Here is a 26,890-nt window from a genome sequence, read left to right as displayed (position 1 = left end):
CTGCAGGATAACCCCCCTCCTGTGGCCAGAAGATCAAATGTAGAGGAAGTGACGGGACCAGAGGCAAGGGAGACGGTCCCAAATATACAGATGAGGTTCGGGACAATCAAACAAGTGTGCGTGCGTTGCGGTCAGTTGATTTGCTACAGAGAAAGTAGCATCAATTTAATCAACTTAGCAATTGACAATCATGATTGTCCAAAACGCCCCAGAGAATAAATTATCTTTTTTTTTGTTGCTCCTGTTGAGCCCTTTACAATGAATCGTTTTCGTTTCCCCCCCAAAAAAACAAAAAAAATATAAAACCGTTCAAAAAATACAAAAAAAGTAAAAAAAAATTCAGAAAAATAATAAAAAAAATAAAACAACAAAAATAATTTAAAAAAAGTTCTTTTCAGAACTACCTCCCCTTTATAAAAAAAATGCTAGAATGTTTAGCACTCTGGCAACCTCTATTTCTTTTGGTTCGCTTCCCGGTTCGCTCGCCGGTACGCGAACCGGAAGCGAACCAAAATTTTTTTTTTTTAAAAAGAAGAGTAAGTATAAGGGAAGGAAACAGAGAGTAATGTTAAAAGAAAGACAGCTATAGGGAGTAACACAGAGATACTGTTTAATAGATCTATTTACCGAAGAAAAGATGGAAGTGGGTATAATTGTGAAAAACAAAATAGATAAGGAAGTGAAAGAGAAAAAGGAGAGTAGAAGAATAATAAACAAGAGTTTCTTAGAGAATGTTGAATGTTCAAAATAGGATTAAAACATGTGGAATAACAGAGAGAAAAAACAGAAAGCAGAAAAGAAGTAACAGAAAAGGAATGATTGAAACAGCAAAGAAATGTAAATAACATAGGGGCATATTATCAACATAGGTGATAAAATTATCGCTGCTTTTATCGGCAGAAATCTGCCGCTAAAGCCGCTTTTGCGGCAGAAAACTGCCGCTAAAGCCGCTTTTGCGGCAGTTTTCTGCCGATAATCGCTGCTTTTATCGGCAGAAATCTGCCTCTAAAGCCGCTTTTGCGGCAGAAAACTGCCGCTAAAGCCGCTTTTGCGGCAGTTTTCTGCCGATAAAAGCAGCGATAATTTTATTGCCTGTGTTGATAATATGCCCCTTAGTGTGCTTGAACTACAGGGAGAAACCATAATGAACAAGTAGTGAAAGAGTGATCAGTCAGAGACAGTGAGAGTAATAGAGACGGAGTGAGTGAACAAGAGTGAGGAACTATGAGAACAGAGGGACTGAGAAAAGGAGTGGAAGGAGTAGAGTAAGTAAGTAATAGAGAAAGGAATGAGGGAAGTAGCAAAGGCAGGAAACTGAGGGTTAAAGAAATGAAGCAGTGGAACTAATAGAAGTTAAATGTGATAGAAATGTAACGAAAAGAGTACAAAACATTTACCTTATAATTGTCTTTAACTTAGTCACTTGTTATTTTTATACTTTCAATCTGTGAAAGAAAGAACAAAAATTTGAAAAATATTAAAACATGTATTTAAAAATTAGAAAAGACAAGGGAAAAGATTGAAGGACAAACAGTTTTTCAACAACTTTGACACTTACAGAAGCCTCTGCTTCTCCATGCTCCCTACACAGTCCTAAATATATACATTTTAAACTAACAGTATCTTGTTGCAGATGAAGTGAGGCCTATCTTGCAACATGGTGCATCTTTTGCACTGCTGCTGTGTCACAAAAGTGACGCAACGGCAGCGCAAAAGAGGTGCACGGCCATCATAAATCTGCCCCTAACATTTTAAATGATTGTTTCAGGATGCCAATAAGGTGTGGCCTATCCAGAGATTTGTTTGAGGTGAGGTCTACTCAGAGTTACAGATTAAATTTAGGCTTGTTGAAGAGTACAGAGGAGATAATACATGTGCAAGCCTACCAACGAAGTGAGTCATGTCCACTGCACTCTTGAACAAAAGCCAGACCTCCTCTGTCTCCCTGGACAGGCCTAAACCTCATCTGCACAATGTGATTCGTAATGTTAGAAAACACAGGTGATGTAATTGAAAAACGTGTATTTTTTTTCCTCATTTCACAATCACATTACCTGTGTTTCCTTTGCTTAGATATCTCATTGTGCAGATGTAGTCCAGCATATGAAAGAGTACGCAGAAGTTCAGCACTGCATGCAACAACTTTGACACTTACTGAAGCCTCAGCTTCTCCATGCTCCCTACACAGTCCTAATTATATACATTTTAAACTGACGGTATCTTGTTGGAGATGAAGTGAGGCCTATCTTGCAACATGGTGCATCTTTTGCACTGCTGCTGCGTCACAAAAGTGACGGAACAGCGGCGCAAAAGAGGCGCACGGCCATCATAAATCTGCCCTTAACATTTTAAATGATTGTTTCTAGATGCTGATGAGGTGTGGCCTATCCACAGATTTGTTTCAGGTGAGTCCTGCTCAGGGTTACAGATGAAATTTAAATTGTTGAAGAGTACAGAGGAGATAATATATGTGCAGGCCTACCAACTAAGTGAGTCATGTCCACTGCACTCTTGAACAAACGTCAGACCTCCTCTGTCTCCTGGAACAGGCCTAAACCTCATCTACACAATGTGATGCGTAATGTTAGGAAACACAGGTAATGTAATTGAAAAACGTGCAATTTTTTTTGCTCATTCCACAATCACATCACCTGTGTTTCCTTTGCTTAGGTATCTCATTGTGCAGATGTAGTCTATCATATGAAAGACTACACAGAAGGTGAGCACTGTATGCAACAACTTTGACACTTACAGAAGCCTCAGCTTCTCCATGCCTCCTACACAGTTCTAAATGTATATCATAAATACAAAAAGTACAGAATTAATTATACATGTTAAATGGTTTATTTTTGCTGTTCTCAGAATATATCAAATTTCACTAAAAACAGTGACTTGAAGGTATTCATCATATAACAGCGGGGGAAAAAAAACACAATCAAAATTATTGTGTTTAAAAAACCCATATAACATAACCAATCAAAAATCAGAACTCCTTAAAATTAACTTACTTTCCATGACGTCGAAGGATGTCCTATGAACAGCTTACACTCTGTTGTGCTGTTATTATTTTCAGCCCGCCACTTTCTGAAAGAAAAGCTCCATCGTTTTGACAAATATGTTACATACAATAAATGACTTCTCGCTCTCTACCGCACTTTTCCACAAGGCCAAATCGTGTAAGAGCCATTTATAACTCTTGGAATTCTTCTAAACAAATCCCGTCATTTTCTTTTGCCGCAACTTTCAGAAAGAAAACGTTCAAGATCACTTTCACAATCCTGTACTAGTAATATCTCACCCTTCTTGCTCACTCATGTTCCACATTTCCTATGACACTGATACTGCTTACTATGAAGCAGACTTACACTACCTCTATGACTACTACAATTATTTAATTCTCTACATCACTTTTAATCACAAAGCAATTTAAAACAGTACATAAAATTATATCAACTCCTAGAATCATTATAGGCCAGTTACCTACCCTAAATTCTTTCTTCTGAAAACAGAAAGTAAGAATATTTTTAATAAGATGTGTAATAAGTGGATGTTGTCAAAGGACCATCATGTCATATAATAGCTGCAGTTAGAATTTTTTTTTCTAAAATCAACGACTGTGTAGCCACAACATTTGAAATTAAAGTTGAAAACTTATTTTCACCAGGTTTATATAGTTGGAATTTTTAAATGACATTATAACCAAAAGTTTGTTCAAAATATGTCAACAGCATTGCAGACTTACATTACCTCTACTCCATGTTTTGATTGGCTGCTTGAAATAGCTTATTAAAAGAAACAGTTTTTCTGAACTAATTCAAAGTGCAGTTATTTTTCCATGACATCAAGTGTTATGGTAAGAACACCGTTTGCTTTGGGAAATACTCTGTTGTCCTTTAACTAATCCGTGCCCACCACTTTCTGTAAGAAAACCTTCTTTTTTTTCAGGAACTACTTAAAACTGAAAAATAACTTTTGACTTTGTACTACACTTATCCTCAAGGCCAAATAGTGTAGGAGCCATTAGAACCTCTTGAAATTCCTCTGAGCAAATCCCGAGATTCTTTCCCTAAAATTTTGGTTGTAAAAACACCAGGTAAGGAATTTTAAGGTCAAAAGGCAATTTTATTTTTAAAGTTAAAACAGAATCATTGCAGAATGACCAGCCGTTTCTAGACTTCAAATAAGCTGTGTAATGTCCTGATGTTGTTGAAGGACCGTCATGATATATAATTGCTGCAGTTACAAAAGTCCTTCCTGATATTGACAACTGCGAAGCCACAAAATTTTTAATTAAAGTTGTCAATTTTGTTCCATCAGGCCTACATCGTTGGAACATTAAAATGACATACTGGCCATATGTTCGTATAAATAATGTGGACAACATTTCAGACTTACATTAGCTACACTCCATGTTGTGATCGGCTGCTTTTACTAGCTTATTAAAGGACACTGATTTACTGTCTGGCAAAGTTAAATATATAAAGTCTACACTAGTAGTACTTGATACCCTACAGTTCTCGCAGTCATGCTGCCATTGATAAGAAAGGCCAAACAGGTGATCTACATCTACACCTTCATCTTGCAATACATCAAGCATATACATTAAAAACTCCTGACAATCTTGCTGAATATTTTGAGAGAATTGCGTTTGACCTGAACATTTATCTAACAGATTTCGAATTTCAGACACACTTTCTATTTTTGTTCTATCAGTGCTACATTTCTCTAACACAGAATTCAACAAACTGCAAAATCTTTGATCCGAATTGACCACAATCTCTTCTTTTAAATTTTCTAGAGAAAACAAAACATTAACCACTACATTAGCATAGCAGTTGACACCAGAACTGTTTTCAAATAGAAAACCAACAACATCTTCAACAAAATCCTTTTTCTTTCTGCTTATAATTTCGGGTTCATCGACTTTTCGTCTTTTTGCTACAACCTCTCTACTATTGGTCACATTTCTTCGTTTCCGGCCTACCACACGTTTCTCAAACAAAGGATATTGAGGCAAATGTGGGGCATACTCTCTTCTTAACCTATTGTATTCCTTAACACAATCTAGATCCGCACAAATGTTTGTGACATCACACTCAATCAAGTACAATCCCGATAAAGTTCTGACTCGTGACAATGCCACATATGCCATACCCTCCTTGAACACAGAACTGCCAATATTCACCAATGCACTGTCTACACTTAAACCTTCCGATTTATGGATTGTCACCGCATATGCCAAGCAAACAGGAAACTGCTTACGGCGAACATATAAGTCTTTTACAAGCAAAAACCTAGCAGAGCAACGACCAATTAGCTGTACTTCCTCAATGCCATCAAATTTAATTTTTAAAAATTCAATTCCATCTCTATTTCTGTATTTCTCAAAATCAACAACATTACCCATTGATCCATTTACCAGACCTCTTTCAAAATGTAAATTCCTTCTTAAAATGATACGGCAATTTAAGCACACATTCAGAGTCTTTTCAAAACCTGCAGTTTTAGATATAGGCTTCTCTAATGAATCCAATTTTGATTTCAAATTCTCAGACAAAATAATTGTTGCTCCCATATGCTCTACTCTGTCAATAGCTTCCAGTTTCACAATCTCTTGGTTTTCTAAATGCAACATTTTGTTGTTGAAGATGGCACATTCTGCAAGAGTTGGCATCAAACATATTCCAGATTTCTTCTCAGTAATTTTCCGAAAAATATTCTCAGGCACAACGTCTTCTTCTGGATACAAATTTGACAGTAATCGTGCATGTAAAGCTTCTTTCCCATGCTCGGTCACTTTTCCGATTCTAACATCTTGTAGAATATTCTTATAATCTTCATCCTTCGCTTGACGCATATTTTCACGCAGTTCAGCATAATTGAAGTTTAACCATATATTGACGTTGCCAATGCACTTCCTGGTATCTTCATGCGTGAGCATTTTGAACACAGGTTGTCCTTTCACTGGTGTCAGCTGCAGAAGATCACCGAAAACAATGATGTGTTTGCCACCAAATAACACATCATACTCTGTTTTGAGAACTTCTTGCATTCTCAAATGCACAAAGGCAAGCATGACATTGGAAACCATACTTACTTCGTCAATGATAAGAAGTTTCATTTTCCTCAAGACTCTTGAAACTTCACAACAAGCATCTCCAGATAACTTGTGGTATTGTAATTTGTTATCATGCTCCACTGGCAGCATCAGTAGACGATGCAATGTAATACCTTTAATGTTATGTGCTGCCAGTCCAGTTGGAGCGGTGACAACACAAGACAGCGATGACTCAGTCCTTTTCTGCAAATAACATGAAATTGCTTTAATGAGGAAACTTTTTCTAGTTCCCGCTTCTCCACTTACGTACAGTCGGACAGGCTTCAACGACGTACATGAGCACTCTTTCTTCTCATGACTTAATCCATGATCTATTTGGTTGGTAACTTCGTCATATATTTTCCTCTGCTCAACGTTGAGTTGTCTTTCCAAGTCTTCTAAGTTAACCGCATCCTCCTGAGCATGTGCCATGGCTCTTTCCACTTCAATCATGGCAGTGGCAGCTTCATTTTCGATAACTGGTCCTCCTAGTGGATCCTGACTCAATGAAACAGAACTCTGACTGTCCTGAGAACTGTCTCTAGCAATCTCGGCTGCAATCGTTGCTTCCTGATCGATTTCCGCATTCAACATTTCTAGATATTTGGGAAAAACAGGACATTCTATGGTCTCCTTGGCGGCATTGAAAGAGTCTTCGTAACAGAGGAAATCTCCAAGCAGTTCCTCTTCTGCACGCCAAGGCTTGAAAAGTTGCAAAAGTGCTAAATAGAAAAACTCTTTTCTTTCAGGAGATTCGCCACTCAATTTTCGATGGTTTACCAAGTGGCATTTTCTTTGCTTGACCAGACATCCCTCACTTCCAATTACAGCATACACTCCTTTATCAATATCTTCTTTGATGTTCCTCTTGAATATGTAATTTTGTAGAACCTCATACAGACAAACATTCTCGAGGTGACTGCTTCTATTTGGATAATATGTATCCAACATGTTGGTCTTCAAAATATCTGTACTGTTTGGCTCCTTTTCCGCCAAATACTCAATTTCCCGTACAGGTTTCAGAACTCGATTACGCGTTGCAGCAAGACCAAGACTCGCCCAAATGATACTCCTGGATTTGGCATAGAGACTTGCTGAAGACAACCGGTCAGAACATTCGTAAGCTCCGATTTCTCGATGCGACAACATCTTCAGACTGAAACTTTACAACTTCTTACTGAGGCTCTTTTCATGGGAAATGTCCTCCCACATATCCTTCAATTCTGTCTTTTCTTTTTTGGTGATGTAAGATATCACATACCGAGCCACAGCCATACAGTTATCAGCCACAAACTGTATATCCATGTTAGCATTCCACATGGACAAAATCACTGGGTTGTAGTCGTTGATGTACTTGGACTCTTCGTTCCTTTTCAAATTGTACGTATTTTTGGGTGATTTCTTCATCACATGTTGTCGCAGCGAAGACATCAAACTGTTCACTCTTCCTTTAGAAATCACCGGTCGTGGAAAGGCGAAACGACATTTTGTGTAGAACTTGTCCTTGTTTCTGAATTTACGACAACAGTACTTTCCACAACGATGGCTTTGGAAGCGTAAAACTTTTTCTCTTAGGCTTTTGTCCTCCTTTGCCTTTGGAACAGCGCATGTAGAATACTGTTCTATGAAACTCATCACTAAGTCATCCTGATCTGTTCCAAATTTGGGTGCATCTTTGATCCACAGCAGCATATGTATATGAGGAGCACCTCTTGCTTGGTACTCCTTTCTGGAAGAGGTGTGGCGCCGCGGCCAAGGTGACTGACGCTGGAATCTGGGGACCACGGTTCGATCCCCGGCTCCGGCGGCAGGTCAGCCCAGCACCATGTGACTCTGGGCAATAGCTTGCTTAATCTTCCCGACGGCCCCCCAGCGCCTAGAGACCCTTACGGGTGATTGTGCGCTTTACAAATGTGGACCTTACTTTTACTTTACTTTCTCCAGAAGAAATCCAACACCTCTCCAAGAGGTGGATTTTTCTTGTTCATGATGAAAGACATCATAGCTTCAAATCTATGATTGAAGTACCTGCATACATTCACTGGATCCAAGGAGCACAGTTCTCCGGGTGTCTTGAATTCGATATTTTCAATGTTTCCATTTGCCTCTCGTAGAAATTCAAGTAAGTCTTCCCAGCCATACTCGGCACAGCTGAGAGTGAGGAACCATGTGGGAGTTCCTAAGTTCCTCAGCATACATTTTAAATCACCATGAGGACGGTACCAGTACTCATTAGTACCACGCTGACACGCCATGAGATTAATCAGGTGAGAATCCAAAATACTGTCTTGCACATTGACTTTATCCATAAAGTCACTTGCCGAGATATTTTGCATCTGTACACCACTTTTCAAGATGTGGTTCACTGCATATGACAGTCCAGACAGATCGCTTTCAAACAGTAGATGAAACAAATAGGGAATGCATTGACGAAACCTAGGATCTTCTGCATACAATCGTAAAGTCCGGTATTCAGAAGCAGGAATTTGATCAGGTCGCTCATCATATCTTCCTCCTTGACCTGTTGGAAATAGCTGTGGGAAACACCGAGCTTCCAAACTTTCCTCCCAAACACTAATGGGACTTCCTTTGGCTTGTTTCATTTGAAACAACTCAATAGCATTCCCCATGACTTCCTTGGAATGCAAAGGATGAACACTATAATGTTCATATATTTCTTCATTTTTAGAGGCTTCTACTTTCTCAATTTGACCAGCACACAAATCGCTATCCTCTTCTTCACTTACTTCCTCTTCTGCAACATATACATTCTTGTAGTACTTATTGTTTTTCTTCAAATACAATGTTGCCTTTTTGACTTTCCTAACATCCACTAAATCTTGCCAGATTTTCTTACTCTTTGTCGGAACCCCATTAACTAAGATAACCAGAGGTTCCTCTTCCACTTTCTCTACTCCAATTGCATTAATGTTTTTCTTCAAATCTAGAGGCAAATAAACAACTCTTCCCTTTAATCCTCTCTGTAAATCTGATGGAGGCAATTTCCCTGTCTTTGGCTCCATTCGTACAATAGCCTGAAAGGGATGGATACTTTGAATCAAAATAGATTCATAAGTATTTAAATCCTTCAATTCAGAAGGAATCTCAACCAATTCCAGATTATTATGAACCGCTCTAGCAGGCATCCGGTTTTGATTTAATTTGTTACAACAATAAGTACACACACGTAGATCCGATCCCAAATCAAAACAATTTTCTACCATCAAGTATGTTGCAAAATCCTTCCATTCACTATTATTTTCCCTTTCACTTTTCGCATATAAATCCACTAACTTAGTCTGATTCTTATAATAAGTGCGTCGACAACACACACAAGTGAAATTAGGCCTCTCACTTGATTTCACCTGAAACGTGGCAATTTCTTTCTGAAAATTATCTGTACTGGAAACCTGTACACTATCTTCCACATTACCTTCTTCTTCTGGGTCAATTTCAACATTCTCCTCTTTACTTGCAAAGTAACAAAACTCAATTTCTTCACAAATATTCTTCACATCTACTTCAAAACCATGCAAAAGAGCAGTGCATAATTGTTTAAGCATAATTGCTGGACTCTTAGCATAATACAACATTCTAACTAATTTCCTCACTTTATTATGATGCACTGCTAGCATCCTGAAATGATGAAAAACACTCTGGCATACTCTCCTGGAAAGACAAGAAAGTGAATGACCATGCAAACCTGTCACTTCTCTCACTCTGCAAGGATCTAATTCTTGCAACAACTTCATTTTCTGTTTTAAAGTTTTCTTATTAAATGTCCGTACAAAATCACAAAGCAAATTGATGGAATCCTGTCGCACACTGCAAATACTACTACACTTCCAGGTATACACTGGTCCCTTAGGACGTCTTCCTAAAACCTCATTACCTAACACCTTTTCTGCCTCTGTTGTCACAAGTTTTTCTTTTTCAACTGGACAACCATCTTTCACCTCATAAGCTCGACCACTGGTGTCAACTGCATGCACCAAATCATTATCCTGGAAATAACTCTCCTCATTAAAAAATGCCTCACAACTTGAACTATGCATCCATTCTCCTGAAAAAACTTCACAAAAATTACTACGATTAACTGTTCTCTTCCATCTACTATTTCTTTTGAAATCATAAATTGCCTTGTTTAGTTTCCTAATTCTATTGATTATCAAAATAAATAACTTTCGCTTAATTTCAAATGCCTGATCAATAATTTTCTCAACTTTTTTTTTTCTCTTATAAAAAACCACTTTCTTATGACCTTTCTTAATATTTTTTAACAAATTGCCAATTATCCTGTTGCGGAACATTCGTCTACGAATGTCCCTAAACTTATTTTTCCTTCTACTACCATGCACAGAGTTATCTCCTGTTCTACCAGTAACATTTTTGATTGGCCTTTCCTTTCCGTTTAAATTGGCTCTCTTTTTCTGGACTAAAACATGTTCTGTAGTACTACTTTTTTTTCTACAAATGTTTCTTAGGAATGATTTCGTTGTCTTACCCGGAGCTTTCTTGGTGACTTGACGAGTTTTTATTGTAGAGGACTGCTGCAAGCATTTAGTAATCTGCTGTCTTTGACGTTTTGTAGCCTTTCGGGTTCTTTCTTTAGATGGCATAATGTAGTTTTGAAATGATCTGCAGTTGAATCTGTGGTAAAATATAATAAAAAATGTTATTAACCACTATTACCAAACAGTAAATCAATAACAGTCATCAAAAAATTAACACACTACTTGTCAATTTTACATACAATAATTTTTAGTGCATTGGCAAATTTAGTACTCACAAATAGTAGCAAAGAAATAGAATGCTTCTACATTTGACCTTTGCTCTTTTATATGTGAATCTGAACTAATTTTTATTAAGCATGGGCGGATTTTGCGTATTGGCAATCCGCGGATCTGCGGATTTGCGTATTTGCGGATTGCGACAATACGCAAAATCCGCGGATCCTAGCGTATTTTTTTTTTGCATGTTCGCACGGGTTTCTGCAAGTTCGCGAGGGTTTTATTGTACAAAACGCTCGCGAATGTGCAGAAACCCGTGCGAACACAATGTGCCTACTCATGGCCAAACGGACGGGGGTTCCATGCGAGTGCACATGCCTCTTGTGTGTATAAAAGGTCAGAGGCCGATCAGAGCAGCAGATGAAGATACAGAGACTCCTGGTCACAGGAACAGCACAGGCATTGTGCTGCACATGCCTCTTGTGTGTATAAAAGGTCAGAGGCCGATCAGAGCCGCAGATGAAGATACAGAGACTCCTGGTCACAGGAACAGCACAGGGATTGTGCTTGTGAAAGTCAAGGATGCAAAGGCCTCTATCCAGCCTCACAGCTGACTTTCGACGGTAGATTTGGTAATAAAGAAGGCACATTGCCCAGCCTCGACGACGCTCTCGATTGTTTCTGGGCTGATGAATGAGTCACTGCATTTGAGCTTCAACTAGTTCCAGTGACCATGTGTGTGTTTACAATGGCGCCAGCAAGCTGCCAGCGCCGTTGTAAAATAGTTACAAAGTTAGCTTGCACAGGAAGCACTTAGATAAAATAAAGCAGCACCTGCTTCGTTTTATCTAGTGGTTCCTGTGCAAGCTAACTTTGTAACTATTTTACAACGGCGCTGGCAGCTTGCTGGCGCCATTACATGAGTGGGTTGGGGTTCAACTTTTGAACCCGTTACATCCGCGGATTTTTTCGGATTTTTGGGAAAATACGTAAAATACACGGATTGCGTATTCACCAAAAATCCGAAAAATCCGCGGACGTAACGGATTTGCCGCCCATGCTTAATTTTTATCAGCATATTTCCCTATTTTATTAAAGACACTTCACACAAGCTGTTTTTGAAGATGTGTTTAATTTTAAATGAAACGGTTAACATGTTTACATTTTATTTCCAGTAACTTTTAAAAATAAATGTTTATGGTTCCATAGGCTCGAGCAGGTCAGCTTCCCACCCTATGTCATACAATTCTGACAAATCGGCATCCTCATCATGTTCTTCATCATCCTCAGGATTTAAATCATCCAAGGGATCTACTTCCACTGATGTTTCAATCACAATTTCAATGATAATATCGAGATCAACAGATTGCTCATTATCACTCATGCTTGATGTTGTCGTTATCTTTAAAGAAAGAGAACAACAATGAGATGTTGCAGAGTAAGAGACAAATCTCAGAGACTATAATTGTAAAATTGTTTAACAAGAGTAACATTTTGCAGATATTATTTAACCATGTCCAGCGATGCTGAGGAGGTGAGGCCTATGTCCAATTTTTCAGTGAACAGGACTCATCTCTTCTTAACCTTGGATAAGCCTCACCAACACTGTGTCCCCTGCTAATACTTAAATTTAAAGGAGCAGATTTATGTTAACTGGCGCATCCCCAAGGATCCACCAGTTAACGTGCGCCACTGCTCTGCCACCCATGATGTGCCGCATTTACAATGCAGAGCACCATTGAGCAAAAACAGCACAGATGCGTCACGCATCTGTTCCACAAAAACGGCGCATTGCACGAATCACGTCGTAAGCGTGACATGTCTACTGCAATGCACAGGGGCAAGCCACACATTGCATGGTGCATCACTCCTTATGCCTGTTTCAAACAGGCGTAAGGATTTGATTCAGCAATGCCATAAATGTGACTCAGTGAAATCTTCTTAATTTTACTGTGTTAGTTTTACAGGGCTTTCATGCAAATGACTGGCCACCCTACAACAAAACGCTCACATGAAATCTGACGCAGGTTTCATGTGGCACAGGACTTTACAGCATGACACATCTGCCTAGATGCATCAAGTTGTAAATATGTCGCAACATAGCAAATCTTTTGCACCGCCGCTGCGTCACAAAAGTGACGCACAGCGGCGCAAAAGAGGCACACGGCTATCATAAATCTGTCCCTAACATTTTAAATGATTGATTCAGGATGACGATAAGGTGTGGCCTAACCAGAGGTTTGTTTGAGGTGAGGCCGCCTCAGGGTTGCAGATGAAATTTAGGCTTGTTGAAGAGTACAGAGGAGATAATACATGTGCAGGCCTACCAATGAAGTGAGTCATGTCCACTGCACTCTTGAACAAAGGTCAGACCTCTTTTGTGTCCGTGAACAGGCCTAAACCTCATCTGCACAATGTGATTCGTAATGTTAGGAAACACAGGTGATGTCATTGAAAAATGTGGAATTTCTTTTCCTCATTTCACAATCACATCACCTGTGTTTCCTTTGCTTAGGTATCTCATTGTGCAGATGGAGTCTAGCATATGAAAGAGTACGCAGAAGTTGAGCACTGTATTCAACAATTTTGACATTTACAGAAGATTCAGCTTCTCCATGCCCCCTACACAGTCCTAAATGTTTACAGTTTAAACTGACGGTATCTTGTTGGAGATGAAGTGAGGCCTGTCTTGCAACATGGTGCATCTTTTGCATCACTGCTGCATCGGTTTCATGTGGCACAGGTCTTTACAGCATGACACATCTGCCTAGATGCATCAAGTTGTAAATATGTCGCAACATAGCAAATCTTTTGCACCGCCGCTGCGTCACAAAAGTGACGCACAGCGGCGCAAAAGAGGCACACGGCTATCATAAATCTGTCCCTAACATTTTAAATGATTGATTCAGGATGACGATAAGGTGTGGCCTATCCAGAGATTTGTTTGAGGTGAGGCCTACTCAGGGTTGCAGATGAAATTTAGGCTTGTTGAAGCGTACAGAGGAGATAATACATGTGCAGGCCTACCAATGAAGTGAATCATGTCCACTGCACTCTTGAACAAAGGTCAGACCTCTTCTGTGTCCGTGAACAGGCCTAAACCTCATCTGCACAATGTGATTCGTAATGTTAGGAAACACAGGTGATGTAATTGAAAAATTTGGAATTTCTTTTCCTCATTTCACAATCACATCACCTGTGTTTCCTTTGCTTAGGTATCTCATTGTGCAGATGGAGTCTAGCATATGAAAGAGTACGCAGAAGTTGAGCACTGTATTCAACAATTTTGACATTTACAGAAGATTCAGCTTCTCCATGCCCCCTACACAGTTCTAAATGTTTACAGTTTAAACTGACGGTATCTTGTTGGAGATGAAGTGAGGCCTATCTTGCAACATGGTGCATCTTTTGCATCACTGCTGCATCACAAAAGTGACGCAACAGCGGCGCAAAAGAGGCACACGGCCATCATAAATCTGCCCCTAACATTTTAAATGATTGATTCAGGATGACGATAAGGTGTGGCCTATCCAGAGGTTTGTTTGAGGTGAGGCCTACTCAGGGTTGCAGATGACATTTAGGCTTGTTGAAGAGTACAGAGGAGATAATACATGTGCAGGCCTACCAATGAAGTGAGTCATGTCCACTTCACTCTTGAACAAAGGCCAGACCTCTTCTGTGTCCCTGGACAGGCCTAAACCTCAACTGCACAATGTGATTCATAATGTTAGGAAACACAGGTGATGTAATTGAAAAATGTTGAATTTATTTTCCTCATTTCAGAATCACATAACCTGTGTTTCCTTTGCTTAGGTATCTCATTGTGCAGATGGAAACTAACATATCAAAGACTACGCAGAAGTTGAGCACTGTATGCAACAATTTTGACATTTACAGAAGATTCAGCTTCTCCATGCCCCCTACACAGTCCTAAATGTTTACAGTTTAAACTGACGGTATCTTGTTGGAGATGAAGTGAGGCCTGTCTTGCAACATGGTGCATCTTTTGCATCACTGCTGCATCACAAAAGTGACGCAACAGCGGCACAAAAGAGGCGCACGGCCATCATAAATCTGCCCCTAACATTTTAAATGATTGATTCAGGATGACGATAAGGTGTGGCCTATCCAGAGGTTTGTTTGAGGTGAGGCCTACTCAGGGTTGCAGATGAAATTTAGGCTTGTTGAAGAGTACAGAGGAGATAATACATGTGCAGGCCTACCAATGAAGCGAGTCATGTCCACTTCACTCTTGAACAAAGGCCAGACCTCTTCTGTGTCCCTGGACAGGCCTAAACCTCAACTGCACAATGTGTTTCATAATGTTAGGAAACACAGGTGATGTAATTGAAAAATTTGGAATTTATTTTCCTCATTTCAGAATCACATAACCTGTGTTTCCTCAGCTTAGTTATCTCATTGAGCAGATTTAGTCTAGCATATCCAAGAGTACGCAGAGGATGAGGACTGTATCCAACAGAGCAATGTACATTACTCACCTCCTTTGACACTTACAGAAGCCTCAGTTTAATATTTCCCAGTTCAATATTTATTTAAAGAAGCAGACACCAATATGACCTTCTCATAAATGTGAAAAGCGTTTAAAAAAACAAAAAACGATTTTCTGGTCATAATTTGAAAACACAACACAGGTCCTATGTAGAAGCACATCCTATCAGTACTTAAATTAGCCAAGCACACAAGGACCTTACACCACGGGGAAATAACTTAAATTAAAATGGGGAAAATAACATCAAAGGGACTCAAAGGCCTTTTAAATATGCCCCAAGCAACCTATGAAACTCTAGCAGTACATATCAAGAAACTTAAATGACTTTAATAAACGTTTTTAAACACATCAAGTAAAGCAGTTATTCAACTACATTCAAGGGGAAGTGACTTAAAATGCCCTAACACACATGAAAGTGTATTTTGAAGGCCCTTGCACCATTTTTCCATCACTTTTAACATGGCTATGTAACTCAAAGAAACAAAATCTAAATTTGCCAAGCACACATGGGGGCGTATTTACAAGGACCTTGCACCACGGGGAAATGACTTAAATTAAAATGGGGAAAATAACATCAAAGGGACTCAAAGGCCTTGTAAATATGCCCCAAGCAGCCTATGAAACTCTAGCAGTACATATCAAGAAACTTAAATGACTTCAATAAACGTTTTTAAACACATCAAGTAAAGCAGTTATTCAACTACATTCATGGGGAAGTGACTTAAAATGCCCTAACACACATAAAAGCGTATTTTGAAGGCCCTTAACCCATTTTTGCATCACTTTTAACATGGCTATGTAACTCAAAGAAACAAAATCTAAATTTGCCAAGCACACATGGGGGCGTATTTACAAGGACCTTGCACCACGGGGAAATGTCTTAAATTAAAATGGGAAAAATAATATCAAAGCGACTCAAAGGCCTTGTAAATATGCCCCAAGCAGCCTATGAAACTCTAGCAGTACATATCAAGAAACTTAAATGACTTCAATAAACGTTTTTAAACACATCAAGTACAGCAGTTATTCAACTACATTCATGGGGAAGTGACTTAAAATGCCCTAACACACATGAAAGCGTATTTTGAAGGCCCTTAAACCATTTTTGCATCACTTTTAACATGGCTATGTAACTCAAAGAAACAAAATCTAAATTTGCCAAGCACACATGGGGGCGTATTTACAAGGTCCTTGCACCACGGGGAAATGTCTTAAATTAAAATGGGAAAAATAATATCAAAAGGACTCAAAGGCCTTGTAAATATGCCCCAAGCAACCTATGAAACAAAGCAACATTTTAAATACACAACTTTCTTCATAATTTTCTCCCTAAAGCATACTATTCTCTATCTAAATTAAATGAATCTTTTCTCACCCTAACAAATATTTTTTGAGTTTCAAAACAGTCTCAGACACACACCAATTTGTCTTCAGCAGAGCAAAAGGTATGCACTCCAGAGGCTGCAACCAACAATGGCACAGAAATGCTGTAATTCATCACACATATCTCTCATGTCACCCAATCAAAACTCTTCCCTCACTTTTTTCAAATCAACACCCTTCCCCCTTCTGCCCTTTCTGCCTTTTTTCCATAGCAACCACCTCCTGAAAGACCTCTCATGTTTGCAAGTTCACACAACAATGTTTCAATTGAACTCTGAACTCTCAGTACACCTGCGTATCCAGTGCAATCTTTCATAAAATGATTTTTTCTTGACCATTCAAATTACATCTTTCAAAGAACTCATCCATGCACCCTAACTTTCTGTTTTCAGCAATCAAAATCCACCAATCACTGCTACTGATTAATTACCATAGAAACTCCACAGTTTTTTTCATTACATACTCCTACTGTTCCAACTGCCATTTCATTCCCACACTTCATCTGACTGCAGCAGAACCTCCTCTCACCATGTTTTCTGTCTGGATTGTTGGACATACTTATATCCACTGGGCTCAAAGGTATGCTGATAACAGAAATTTACACAACCTCAATTTACAAAATGTGGAAATCAACTGGATTGGCCGCAGAGGATGAAGATGTCACCAATTGATACCATTGGTGAAAACCTTTTTGCATTTGCCAAAACCTGACCTGTTAATTGTGCACTGTGGAGGAAATGACTTGGGCACTTTGACTGGGGTAGGTCTGGAAATGCTTTTAAAAGACACCTTTGACCAATTGATGGCACTTTTTCCTCAAACTGCCTTGGTATATTCAAATATATGCCAAAGACAGAAATGGAGGTGGTCCAACCAATTTTGTCCACAAATTGAGAAATCGAGGAAGCATGTAAATAAGTCTGTTTCAGTTTACATGAGAGACCATGGAATGGGCTCCATCTACAACAATAACTTGCGTTACTACATGCAAGATATCTACAGAAGAGATGGAGTTCACTTCTCAGATGAGGGGAACAGAATTTTCATCCTGAATTTAAGACTGTGCATTGGTACCTACTTGTAGGTACCTAAATCAGCCACAGGACCCAAAAGCTCTTTTCAGAGCTACCCTACATCTGATCACTCACAATTATTATTTTACTCTAACTTTTTTCACTAATTTTCACCAAAGTACGCTCACCGGAGCGCTACCCGGTACGCGCACCGGACGCTAACCGTGCAAAAATTTGAAAAAAAATGGGGTTTTTTTTCGCACATATGGGCCTCCTCAGCCACCCTCAGAAAACCTAGTGGGTCAGGATACGTCTACCGTGCCCCCTTCTACCCATTCTCAACATTATTTGCCCTCCATCTTGTATCTCAAATCTACCGAAACACAAAATGGAGGACTCCCGTAACACTGCCGGTTCGCGTACCGGGGCGAGCACCGGGAAGCGCTCGCTCAAAAAAGGTGGGAAAGTAATATACAGAAAAACCACTGGAGACACTTTCACCAAATATAGATTAGCTCATACTACATACCAATCCCTACCATTTTCACAAATTTGGTTGGAATTCCATTTAGCCATTTAGCCTGTAGACCTCACTAAATACCCTGAGGTAAATTACTTCACAAAACACATCTGAAGTGTTGGAATTGACAACCAATTAAAATGTTACTTTCATTTTCTACTTTTTTTACCATACATTTGATTGGTTATGTACCTGAATATATATAAAGAAAGAGAGAGAAACACAGCCATTTCGACTACTACTTCCTGAAGTACATTGCAAGAGCATTTTCACTGACAACTTAAACTTGTTTTTAAAAGGTAAGATGTTATTTTGTAAATTTGAAAGGAGAACTATGTCATGCACTTTAAATTAATTTGGGAAAACATTTTTAGATAGTTATATACTGTCCCTCTGTAAGAGTTAGACATTGAGAAAGGCTTGTTTATTATGATTATGGATTGATTTAGGTTTCTGTGATATAATTATGAATTTACTTAGGCTTCTTCACAGGCACTTTTTAATAGTACTACTTCACGCCTGAAACCATACAGTGCCCATAGATTACTTCTCTGTTATAAACTCACAAGTACCTGTCTGAACTTAAACCCAACAGTGCCCTATCTCTACTGATATATTTATTTTTTATGCAAATTACAGCAAGAAAATGGAAGGAGAGCAGAATATTTCCTTCAAAATTGTTCTGGAGAACAACACAGAAAAAGATATTGAGGACAATGATGACTCAGATTTCATGGATGAATCACGGGACCATGAATTAGTTCAATGTGTAGATGCAGTAGATTCGCTGATTGAAAATGAGGACATTTCCGACAATGTGTTGTTAAATGTTCTGTTAAATTTGGAAAAAGAATCACAAAAATAAATGTATACTTAATAAAAAAAAACAAAAAAAAACCAACAACAAAATGAACAATCAATAAACATACAATATTTAAAAAGTCTATCATTCTTTTTTCCTTATAGTACGCTCCCCGGACCGCTTCCCGGTGCGCGTACCGGGCGCTCCCCACGCAAAAAAAAACGATTTTTTTTTCTTTTCCCCCGCGGGGCCCTTTTAAAGCCTCCACATCAAACCTAGGGGGTCAGGGAGAATCTGCTATGCCCCCTTATGGTCATTTACCCCTTTGTTTTGGCCTCCTCTTGTCTCTAGATCCTACCGAGAGACAAGATGGCGGCCACTCCGGACTGTTTAGAATGTTGACAGACACCGGAGAGCCAATCAGCTTCGCTTCGCGAAGTTCCGTTACGCGTCAGGTACGCGAACCGGGGCGCTGCCCGGAGCGCGCTTACAGATATATATATTTTTTTAACGTTAATTTCTCAAAATCCACTGGAACACATATATTGAGACCTAGCAAAGGCACATCGGGCTACCAGTCCCTACAATTTTGCCAAGTTTCGTGGAAATCCATTCAGCCGTTCGAGCTAAAAGTGAGGCCAACCGCCCTATGGAAAATTGCATGGGAAAAACGCGTTTTGGGACCCCCCTTTTTTCTCGGCCCGCCCTTGACGAAACCCCCCCAAATTTTCAGAGGCTGCTCAGAAACAAAATGTTCCATTTTCCTGACACTTTCAGCCAATTCCGTCCTCAAACGCCAAAGTTATTCGACATAGAATTTTCAAAAATCCCATAGAGAAAAAATCCTAACTATATATACCTACTGGCGACCGCCAGTAGGTAATATATATATATATATATATATATATATATATATATATATATATATATATATATATATATATATTTCACTGAAAATAAACATAGGTTTCATACCAGTTATAGTTAGCTGGACATTTTACTCATACAAAACCATTGAAATTCCCCCGTTATAGTTAGTTGTACTCACTATAACTCGCGCGCCCGCAATCCACTGCTGATGATGTCACATATTACAACATTCAGGACTTGGTCAGTGACATCACTGATGACATCACTGATGACATCTCAAATGACATCACTGATGACATCATCCATGTGACAATCAAATACACCTCATCACACACTAGTATAATCTTTCATCACTCACTGTAAAATAGAAAGAGCCATATTTGAAACCATTGACACACCAATAGAAATTTCTAAACACCCACTCAGTTATTCATAGAACTATACACACATCTAATCATTTACCTATAGATTCAGTGTTATATGCAGGGAATAATCAACAGAACACTATCAAATATACTTACAACCTATTTCAACATTAAACATCAGCACACATTGTATTCACTTATAAAGACATCCTTCTGACTTATGCAAACAATTGATTATACTTACATTTACTCACCTACACACTTCAACAAACACCACTTCATCTATTTATATAGATAATAACTCAAACTTAGTGTGTTATAAAATCACTATTACAAGTATACAGTTATCCATATAGTGACTCATACAATCACTAAGTCTTAGGCACACTTAATTAGATATAACTGTCACATACACTGCCTTTTTTTCAAATAAAATGGAGATGTACCATTGAGAGAAATATTTCATCGCCACCACACTCATAAACATATACACTCACTGAAACAATTGGTATAACATGTAGTCTTAACCTCATATACCTACTGAATGAACTATTCACACATTTTTTGGCAATCACACACCCCCCACCAAACCACATAGGCATTCATTTACCCATACAAATACTCAGTTAAGAATCCAATAACAAATATAGTCTTTAACTTAGTAATTAAGACAAAGCAATAACAACTTTCACACAGTTTAGTAACTACACATTATATATAGTGAGACTCTACAAATTAGTCAAGGAAACAATCAATGACACTGTTACTAAATCCACCATCCACACATTTATATTTATATATCCACTCATTCTTCAATGCAAAGTAGTGTATTTATAATACATATTTAAATATCAAAGCAAACCACATTCACTGGATGATGTCATCAGTGATGTCATCAGTGATGTCATTTGAGATGGCATCAGTGATGTCATCAGTGATGTCACTGACCATGTCAGGAATGATATAATATGTGACATCATCAGCAGTGGATTGCGGGCGCGCGAGTTATAGTGAGTACAACTAACTATAACGGGGGAATTTCAATGGTTTTGTATGAGTAAAATGTCCAGCTAACTATAACTGGTGTGAAACCTATGTTTTTTTCAGTGAATTTCAAAGGTTTTTTTAAATGCTAATTCCTAACTATAATGAGTGTGAAACCTATGGAGCCTTATTTACGAGCCCCTTGCGCCTCCGGAACTTCACTTTTTGTGACGTTCCGGTGGCGCACAAGACTGAGTGATATTTATCAGGCAGGACTAAGCCACTTTTTGTGGCGCAATCCGTGATAAATATCGGTCCCTTTAACGCGGTGTCCTGCGTTAAAGAGGCGTGCAATGGGTGTTGCTGGGGGCGTTCCCAGCAGCATCCATGGACTTGAGTAATTTATAGCATCCTCAAAGTCAGCCTTTCAAAAATTCCAACGTATAGGACATGATAATCCAAATCCCAATGTTTCTCAAGAAAAGTCATAGACCATGTCCGTGGGTCTTTTCTGCCCAAACGCCGATATACCGAACGATTGAAAATGACTTTTCTTGAGAAACATTTGGATTTGGATTATAATGTCCTATACTTTGGAATTTTTGAAAGACTGACTTTGAGGATGCTATAAATTACTCAAGTCTGCCCGAATTGTGTGGGTAAAATTGATACCTAGTCACTTTGAATAAGAATGTACTTACGACTCGTCTATCATTTGGAAGAAATATCTAGTTATATGACAACAGGATACCGACATAACTTGAAGGAAATAAGAACGCCCTGCAGAAGTTCTGTTGCACAGAACGAAACGCGCTGGCTGGCTGTGGTACATAAACTTAAGGAAAATAAAAGCATTTGAATATACACCAAGATTCAGCGCTTCAATAAGAACTCTAAGTGATATGATTTGATTGGACTTGTTGTGCAAGTGGTGCTGTGCCAAACTTTGGAATATTCTCCACTACTCTCTACTACTCACTCTCTACTACTCCACTACTCTCTAATACTCACTCTCTACTACTCATTCTCTACTACTCTACTACTCTCTACTACTCTCTCTCTACTACTCACTCACTACTACTCACTATCTATTACTCTCTACTACTCACTCTCTACTACTCTCTACTACTCACTCTCTACTACTCTCTCTCTACTACTCACTCTTTACCACTCACTCTCTACTACTCTCTACTACTCACTCTCTACTTCTCACTCTCTACTACTCTCTACTACTCACTCTCTACTACTCTCTCTCTACTACTCTCTACTACTCACTCTCTACTACTCACTCTACTATTCACTCTACTACTCAATCTCTACTACTCACTCTCTACTACTCTCTACTACTCACTCTCTACTACTTTCTCTCTACTACTCTCTACTACTCACTCTACTACTCACTCTCTACTACTCTCTACTATTTTCTATCTGCTACTCACTCTCTAATACTCCCTCTCTACTTCTCACTCTCTACTACTCACTCTCTGCTACTCTCTACTACTCACTCTTTACTACTCTCTACTACTCACTCTCTACTGCTCTCTACTACACACTCTACTACTTACTCTCTACTACTCTCTACTACTCACTCTCTACTACTCACTCTCTACTACTCGCTACTACTCACTCTACTATTCACTCTACTACTCACTCTCTGCTACTCTCTCTACTGCTCTCTACTACTCTCTACTACTCACTCTCTACTCTCTATTACTCACTCTCTACTCTCTACCTCTCTCTCTACTTCTCTCTACTTCTCTCTCTACTAGTCTCTACCTCTATCTCCCTACCTCTACCTCTCTACCTCTACACCTCTACCTCTACACCTCTACCTCTCTACCTCTCTCTACACGCACACATATACACATATATATATGCATATATATGCATATGCATTTTTATATATGTATGTGTATATGTATATATATATACATATATATATATATACATACATACATAAACATATATAATCTGCATATATATATAAATACAAATATCAATGCATGCATACATATACATATATGCATACATATGCATGTTATTTACATGAACGTTTGAAAAACACTAATAAAAGCAAAGCTAAAAAGCCACCTCATTACAAACAGAATGGCTTTAACTTAAACGAGGGCAAGATCTATTGCATTTTCAATGCTTGTTTACTTTGGATCCATCAAGAAGGCATTCAGATGTGTCACACATTTGCCATAAATTCTGAATGTTAGCACTCTAGTTGCTCATTAGATCACTGTTGTAAAGCTACTGCTCACCAGGGAAGTCTGCTGCTGGTATTGAAAGTGCATGTTTCAGTCTGCATGTCAGAATTGTTTAATGAAATAGAAGAGCATTTGAGAAGTCACTCAAAATGTGCCCTAATTTTTTCTTTCTGAAGGACTAATCATACTTTCTATGGCAAAATGAACCTCCTCATTTTGTTCATTTTTAAATTAAATGTTTTCACACTTAACACTTCATTCCAATCAAGATGGCTTCTGGTGTGCCATACTTTTGTCATAAGTAAGACTGTTAGCGCTCTAGTTGTTCTTTAGAACACTCTGGGACATTCTGTTATTGGGCTATACTTGGGCTACATCTGGGTGATATTCAGGCCACATTTGGGCTCTTTTGTCTCTGGTGGCCATCTTGGGAGACTGCATATCAGAATGTTTTTAATGAAATAGAAGAGGATTTGAGAAGTCAAAATGTGCCCTAATTTTTCTTTCTTCAGCACTAATCATAATTTCTATGGCAAAATGAACCCCCTCATTTTGTTCCTTTGCAAATTAAGGGGCAGATGTATCAAGATACCATTTTGCGATTCTCAAATAGCGATTTTTAAGGAATCGCTATTTGAGAAGTGCAAAATGGTATGTATGTAGAAATTCGCTATTTTTTAGCGATTTATTAAAATTAAGGAATAATTTCCCATTCATTTCTATGGGCCAGGAGGCCCATAGGAATGAATGTGAAATTATTCTCAATTTGCGATTAGCAATTTGCTAATCGCAAATTGAGAATAATTTCAAGGGCGCAAGGGTGTCTTAAGGAAACCCTGCTGCACCCCTGAATTTGACATGTGTGCGCCTATGGCGCACATACATGCCCTAAGGGCATGTATGAGCGTCATATGGCACCTTTAGAATTTAAAAAAAGTGCATTTTGAAAAGAATTCACCAATTACCACCAACTACAAGTTGGTGGTAATTTGCGAATTCTTAGTCAAAAATCGCAACACTGAAATGCTTAATACATTTCAAATAAGAAATCGCAATTTGCCATTCCTTAAAAGCCTCGCAATATTAAGGAATCGCTAAATTTGCTATTCCTTAATATTGCGAGGCTTTTTGCATGATACATTCCAAATCCCATTTTTTTTGTCGCAAACGTTGCTATTTTCCGAATCGCAGTGTTTGCGACAAACAAAACGGATGATACATCTGCCCCTAAATGTTTTAAGTGTTACCACTTTATTCCAATCAAGATGACTTCAGGTGTGCCATACTTTTGTCATAAGTAAGACTGTTAGCGCTCTAGTTGTTCTTTAGAACACTCTGGGACATTCTGTCATTGAGCTATACTTGGGCTACATCTAGGGGATATTTGTGCTACATTTGGGCTCTTTTGTCTCTGGTGGCCATCTTGGGAGACTTATTTGTTATGAAGTTTCCTAATTTCCTCATTTACTACAGTCTCCTCAGTAGGAAATACTTTCAGTTTTCTACTTTGATTCCATCAAGAAAGTATTCAGATATGACACACATTTGCCATAAATTCAGAATGTTAGCACGTTAGTTGCTTATTAGATCACTGTAGTAAAGCTACTGCTCACCAGGGAAGTCTGCTGCTGGTATTGAAAATGCATGCTTCAGTCTGCATGTCAGAATTTTTTAATGAAATAGAAGAGGATTTGAGAAGTCACTCAAAATGTGCCCTAATTTTTCTTTCTGAAGCACTAATCATACTTTCTATGGCAAAATGAACCCCCTCATTTTGTTCATTTTTAAATTAAATGTTTTCAGACTTACCACTTCATTCCAATCAAGATGGCTTCTGGTGTGCCATATTTTTGTCATAAGTAAGACTGTTAGCGCTCTAGTTGTTCTTTAGAACACTCTGGGACATTCTGTTATTGGGCTATACTTGGGCTACATCTGGGTGATATTTGGGCTAAATTTGGGCTCTTTTGTCTCTGGTGGTCATCTTGGGAGACTGCATGTCAGAATGTTTTAATGAAATAGAAGAGGATTTGAGAAGTCACTCAAAATGTGCCCTAATTTTTCTTTCTGCAGCACTAATCATACTTTCTATGGCAAAATATACCCCCTTATTTTGTTCCTTTTTAAATTAAATGTTTTAAGAGTTACCACTTTATTCCAATCAAGATGGCTTCAGGTGTGCCATACCTTTGTAATAAGTAGGACTGTTAGCGCTCTAGTTGTTCTTTAGAACACTCTGGGAAGCTGCAGTAGAACACAAAGGAATCAACTGTTGGATGTACATGTTTTCCTGAGAATGTCAGACTTCATTCGCACATGACTGAGAAAGATAATGTCAATTTACCGAAAATATGCGTTCAGTTTAGCTTATAGATCCCCTTCCAAACCACTGTGGGAAAAGCATGAGATAATAGTTTTCTTTCAAACATGACTCATGATATCACAGCAGAAGGCTTTTTCACATGGTAAAATCACCTTAGAACACACCACAATTCCTAAAATGATTATGGTACCATCAACAAATGATTTATAATGTAACTAAAGTCCTAAAACCTTCTATTAACTACAATGCTTTTTAATGAGGTGCTATCATGTATATTGGTCCCAAGATGGCTGCCAGCACTTCTTGGATGAAGTGCTGACAGCCAATCAGATCTCACGATGAGATGTGTGGTTAGGCTCCGCCCAGATATATATATTTTTTCTTTTGATTTTTTCAGGAACTACTGGAGGGATTTACACCATTTAACCAAAAGGGTGATCTGCGTACCAGACCCTACCATTTTCCCAAATTTGGTGTAATTCCGTTCAGCGGTTCGGGCTGTAGCCGTGTCTAATCGTCCTATGGAAATTAACATGGGGAAAACACGTTTTGGGACCCCCCTTTTTTCTCGGCCCCCGCTTGACGAATCTTCCCAAGACTTTCAGGGAAGGAGTGGAGCGGAGCGGGCCATATTCTTTGAGAAATTCGCAAAGATTCAACAACTGGCGCCGAAGTTATTCCCAATAGAATGTTGCGGATTTCCTATGGAAACTAGGTCCTAACTGTAACTACCTACCGGCGACCGCCAGTAGGTAATATATATATATATATATATATATATATATATATATATATATATTACCTACTGGCGGCCACCAGTAGGTAGTTATAGTTAGGACCTATTTTCCATAGGAAATCTGCAACGTTCTATTTGAAATAACTTTGGCGCCGGTTGTCGAATCTTCGCAAAATTGTCAAAACTGTTGGGGCACTCCGGTCTCCTCTTATCCTGAAAGTCTTGGGGTGATTCCTGAAGCGGGGGCTGAGAAAAAAAGGGGTCCCAAACCGTGTTTTCCCCATGCAATTTTCCATAGGTACCGTTCATCGATGCTACAGCACGAACGGCTGAACGGAATTACA

The sequence above is a fragment of the Lissotriton helveticus genome, chromosome 8 (assembly GCF_964261635.1).
Source record: "Lissotriton helveticus chromosome 8, aLisHel1.1, whole genome shotgun sequence".
Classification (NCBI taxonomy): Eukaryota; Metazoa; Chordata; class Amphibia; order Caudata; family Salamandridae; genus Lissotriton; species Lissotriton helveticus.
This window is presented reverse-complemented; position numbering follows the sequence as displayed.